Genomic DNA, 6,122 nt, shown 5'->3' with positions numbered 1-6,122 from the left:
TGTGTGCTCTGCACATCTGCTTTAACCAAGAATTCAACACCCATGAGTGCTGTAGGTGTCTGTGTGTCTTATCTGCAGCAGTTGGAAGTAGTGGGCAGCTATTTTTAGCCCAGCAGTCCCATAGGATGTGTGTTAGGTTGGAGGCTGCTTCAGCGACTGGAATGATAACAGGAGCATAATTTCCCTCTTCAGGCTAATTAAGTGTGTTAGGGGAGGCTTCCAAGTGAGAGCATCTAACTGCATGTAAAATGAAAGATACTCATCTTCCTTTGCAGCTATTAATGAATCACCATTTAAATGCCTAATAACCTTGTGCATTAAATTCTAATAGCATCCTGCTTCCTTCATTAACCTGAACCACTCTATTAGTGAAAAAATTATGCTTCTACTAGGGACTACAATGCCTGATACTCCCTGATCAGGCTAAAACCCTAAGTCTGGATCTGCAGTCTCAGAGATGCCTAAAGTGGTAATTCCACCTTTTCTATTCATCATGTCCATGTAGCTGCTCTGCACCTGTCCTCCAACTCACTGAGGCATACAAGTCTCTGCCCTGTTGCATGCTTCATAAAAATCCTGTCTGGCATTGTAGCCCTATGAAAAATAATGTCTGTTTTCCACTTAAATGCCTCAGATGTCTTAAGCCAAAGCCCTGCAGGTTTACAATATATTGCCACAGTACCTGTTACTGTATCCCTTGATGGGCATTCCTGCTCCTGTTGTGCTGGCATCTGCTTACGCCCATCAGCCTTTTTCCCCCTCAGTCGTGCATTCAATCACCCCTCCTCCACAGCCGGCCTGCCACCTTCATCATTGCTCAGCTTGTTAACCACGAAGGAGACAAACTGAATTACAATTCTTCTCACAGCCCAGAGGCTGCAGCTCCACACATTCCAGTGCAGACTGGGGAAATGTCCCTGTTGTCTCTTCAGCTTGAGGAACGGGACTGCCAGCCCTCTTAATCTGTCTACAACCAAACCAAAGGATGTTATGATATGAAGCAGAAAGGAGCTAAACCCTGTTCTTTCTGAGAAACTTATTGCTTGCACATTTAACGTGCCCAGCACCAGTGACTGTGCAGGCTCTGTGGTAATGCCACACCCATCAAACCCCCGACCTCTGGGGGTCTCCTGCCAGGGAACACCTCCACTCTTCCTCTGGCAATGATCATGTTTACCGCCTGGAACCACAGGTTATGTGACCAATATAGGCTCAAATTTATGATAATTATAATGTCAGCTTGGTTATTAGATTAGATATCTACTAACTCTACAGAAAGAGGGTACCAACAAATCATTTTAAGTGAACTGCCCATTGCTTTCTCAAAATGGTTGGACTCAGAGAAGAAACACAAGGACATGCCCCAGCCATCAAAACCTATAACTAGATTACTTTTGGAAGCTACATGTGAAAAGATGTTATTTTATTCTAAAACACAGGGCAACATTAATTTATCCTAAATACCGAGGTCACATCAGTGTTTTCTAGCAGCTGAGTCACCAATGCAGCTATACTTCCCAGAAGAAGCTAACTATATTCTTAAATCACATGCAGTACAAAGAATATATCCCCAGGCGTACAGTCTCTATACACATTTCTGAAAAATATTTCTATAAAACAGGAAAAATCACACTAATATCAGGAAATGCTTGTCAAGACAAGACTTATATAATAAACAAAACAGGGGAACTCACTGTGAATGAAGCAGTGTGGTCATCAGTCCCCCAAGTGAGCATCAGGCATGACACACCTCATGTCAAAAGGCAGCCCAGGGCACCCCCACAACAACTCAGGAGCAGGACTAGAAGCAGCCACTTTTGTAGCCCACTTTAAAAATGCTAAAGGTCCTGGGTGGAGCTGAAGAAGAGCCCCTGGGTGGAGAGTGTGGGTGAGGCATCAGGTGAAGTGGATGGTCAGGGCAATCCAAGCTTGTGAGCCTCATGGCCATCACCTGTAGCTATCTGCATTTTTAATCCTAAGCATATGGGCGTGAAGCATGCACAGTAAGGTGCATGTGGGAATAACTGAAACACAAGCTGAATCCCTAAACCATTTACATGGGCTGTGTGGTGTTTTAAAGTGGCAACCACAGTCAATTTTGTTGCTGCAAAATGTCTGTTTCCAGAAAGTTCAGTATATTCACTTTCCACAAAGGCACCTGATTAGACACAGACATCTCCTTCTTTCAACAAAACTAGCCAGGGCTGGTAATATTCCTTGCAGGACACCAGATGAGGACCAACATGATTCAGGACCTGGACACTGCCAGACCAGAGGTCTCTGATAAAGATGAATTATTTCAGCTTCAAGACTGAAACTATCCCTGGAGATCTCCTCTGTTTGCATTACAATCCTTCGTTTATTTCTCATTCCCTCTCCTTCCAAGCCATCCCTGTGCCTCCTGCCCTCCCTTTGACATACACCCACTGCTTGTTTTCCTATCTGAAGGTCACTTGGAGATGGCTTGGATGCACCATGTGCTATCACTGTGCTCAACCACTGAAGCCAGCTCCCATAAGACAAAGGGAAACTTGGCAAAGTTTGTGACATTTCTCTTCTGAAATGAGCCCGTGCTCATTCAAAAGTCATGGAATCCGTTCAACTTAGTTTTAATGGCTACAAGGGAAAATAACGGGCAATGGTTGTTTTGCTGGTGGTGGTGCTGATGGTGGGTTTTTTTTTTCCTTTTTACATAACAAAGTTGGCTTCTGGTACATGTAATTATTTCTATTTCCAGCCTGCCCAGTACAAGGTGATGCAGCTAAACAAGATTGCTTGCACATGTTTTCCAAACTGAACAGCAATGCTCAACGGAGCTAACTTACTAATGGAAATTATCAAAGCTGCTTGGAACCCCCAGAATTCTGGAGGAATTTTAATGTGACTGCACAGAGATTTGTAGACAAGACCCGTGCCTCCAAGGAACTGAGAGCCTCCTGTGAGCTGCCAGGGGATCCAAAGTTAGCTCAGTACCTTACAGACCTTACAAACACACGTGCTGCAACTGTGGCCAAGTGTTGATTTTTGCCAGGTTCTGTCAGAAACAGCTGTACTAGGGAACATGCAAGGCCAATAGATGCTGTAAAACATTTTAGTGAAGAATATTCTAGTTTTTGAAGTTCACCGGAAAATGCATACATGGAGATGGTGCTGAGATGCTTTTAATCAAGTTCCCTGTTCACATTTGGGATTTCTTCTGGCCAGTATACCAGCTGTCATTTCTACCTAAAAGTTTCTGAAAATTGTTTAGAAGAATTGGAGGACTAAAAGAAGGATGTTTAAAGGCATCTCCACAGCCCAGGCCAGGACTGGGCTCTAATCCAGTACTTTCTGGCAGAAGTGGACACTTGTGTAGCTGAGAAATGATTTCCTACCAGCCAATTCTTCAGCTCAGTCATGTAGGTAGGCTCCCAGGACAACAGAAAATTAACTTTACCTACTCTGAAAATTTAGACAAGGCATCTTCAGAAAATAAGGAGCTTTTCTCTAAATCCTTACTCAAGCAGGTTCCCTTAATAGCAGTTTATGAAGAACGACAACTCATACCTCTGCAGCAACTCCTATCCTGCAGTGCAAGGCATCTGCATGCTAGGACAAAAACTAAACACTGCAAAATTTTGTCTCAGCCAGCTCTTGGTGTTCCACCTTCCCTTCTGTGATACCAAAGTTCAAGCTGTTCTTTCTCTCACCAGAGCATGGTGGGGTTATATGCATTAACTGTAGGAAACAGAGGTAGGATAACAAGGTTTGAGAAAGCCCAGGGAAGTCTGAATTCATACAGCTCAACTGTAAATGCATCCCACCAATCTTGACTGCTGCTTTTAGGTAAATACGAGTCCTCTGTTTCTTAGATCTAGACATATTATGTTTATTACCTTGGTATTTTGCCCTTACCTAAATCCTCCGATGTATGTATTACTAACAGAGTTAATTAGAATGAGAATGGGTTTAGAGCAAGAAGAAATTATCTGACAGCACTGATAATGGGAATGGTCTGTGTGCTATAAAACTTGAGAACTGCACTTTAGGGTGTGAATATTTCCACAAGAAAGCAATTACATTGAGGAAAGCTGATCAGTTAAATAGCCTAAATAATTTGTGTATGTGTGGGGAAGGGAGTTCAGAGATAGCTGAGTGGAGCAGGAAAGGTTATTAGAGGAAGCAATTAGAAAAAATTCTTTTCCCCCCTCTTTTTATTTTAGAATTTGATACTGAGCTACAGATTATTGCGGCAAAGAAGAATGAACTTGGAATCCAAGACTGAGTTTTAAAAAAGTAGTTGATGTAACAAAAAAAAAAAAAATAGACTGGTGGACAAAACATAGCCTAGTGGGATATACTTTGTCTTCCCTAACTCTCCTAAGATTTGGCAACATTATAATGTCAGCATATTTCACGACTCTAGAAATAAAAACCAAATGATTTTGTCATCACTGCTCCTGCCAAGAGACACATACCTCCTGCTCCTTCCCTAGATACCAGCACACTTCAGCTCTGTTCTGCTCAGGCAGCTCATTGCAAGGACTGGTACACATGATCCCCATGACGTGTGCCAAGAGCAGAAGCCAAAGTTGCAGAGAATACACAGACCAGCTTTTCAAGGACAAGCCTTACATAGGAAGCATCTTGGCATTGTGTGGAGGGGCTTTTGGGGATAAAATTCTTGTGCCACTCACTTCCTTTAGAATCATCAATAGGTTAAGTAATGAATAATGATGCTAAATTTTTCACATTTATGGAGGACCACACATAGCACCCATCTGGACTGGCAGCACTTTGCATCCCCTGAGACACTTCTCACAGGGCTCTGCAAACCTGGGCATGAGGTATTTTTCCAGCTACAGTGGGTGCACAGGGGAGACGTCCAGTTTAGAAATCTAAACCATGGAATTTTATTTCAGCTGCATTTTCCTTAAATAATGAAAGACTGATGTTCATTTTGTTTGTTTGTTTGTTTTTCTTTTATACAATAATACAGCAAGAATTGAATTGTGTACCATTTCATGTCCCCAGAATACCAGGATACCTGGCAAAAATAAATATACTTCCAAAACATACATAACAAAAATCCTGACCATCCAGCATCTAGGCCCAAGGGCACCCACAGGTCTGGCTGTCCCTACTGACCCTTGGGTTTCTGCCACTTAGTCACGGCCCAGGATCCCACATCAGTCCCCCCAGCCCATCAGCCCCTGCCCCAGCAACACCACAGCTGGGCTGCTCTCCTGTTCCCCAGAGCAGAGCCACATCCTGGCCCACCCATGGCCCACCCTCATCTTTGGGGAGGTGCCTAATGCCACCCTGGTGCCTGGCATCCTCCTGGCAGAGTGGTGGGACAGACCCCAGGTGCCCAGCCAGAGCTGCCCCATGGGAGCCCCTGCTTCATTGACCCTCACGGGGCCCTGATATTCAGTTTGAAAAGCTGGACATGCACATGGCTTAACTGGTTGTCATTCGAGGAAAGTGGCTGTACATTTTAAAAATTAGCAATATTTGTCTAATTATTTTTTAGTTCATGCAATTTAAAGTGCTTTAAAAGATAAGTATTTACCACGTGGTCAATAATTCACAGGAAAATTCAAATGAATTAGAAGACAACATTGCATCAAAAGCCAATGACATTGCTTTCCAAAATATCAGTCAAGGAAAACTCAGTGATAGGGAGATGAAGTAGAATTACCCAAAGCAACATGGTAGACTGACAGCAAGATCAGGAATTGAAATGAAATATTCCAATATCCAGTCCAACACACATGTCTACCAGATGCTATTTCTACTTCACCACAGTTAACTAAGAACACTAGCAGAAGAATTAAAACTAATGAGAGTAAAAAAAAAAAATAAATAAAAAAAATCTTCCCAATTCTAATTCAAGAGGCTGCTCAGAATGTCTTTGAGTGAGTGAAACATATTCCCTTCTACTGTAATTTACCTTGTAAGAAACTGCTTCATCTTCAAAAACAATAATGGCCAAATTCGATTTCACTGGTGATAGTGAAAATACAGAAATCCTCCACTAAGCTGAGTGACATTAAACCACATACATCTGGACCCAAGATCAACAACTAGGCAGAGGTTTCATGTGGATACACACCACATCTACAGCATGAGTAACATATGGA

Source organism: Sylvia atricapilla, chromosome 1, assembly GCF_009819655.1.
Source record: "Sylvia atricapilla isolate bSylAtr1 chromosome 1, bSylAtr1.pri, whole genome shotgun sequence".
Lineage (NCBI taxonomy): Eukaryota > Metazoa > Chordata > Aves > Passeriformes > Sylviidae > Sylvia > Sylvia atricapilla.
The sequence above is the reverse complement of the archived record's forward strand: the minus strand, read 5'-3'. Positions refer to the sequence as shown.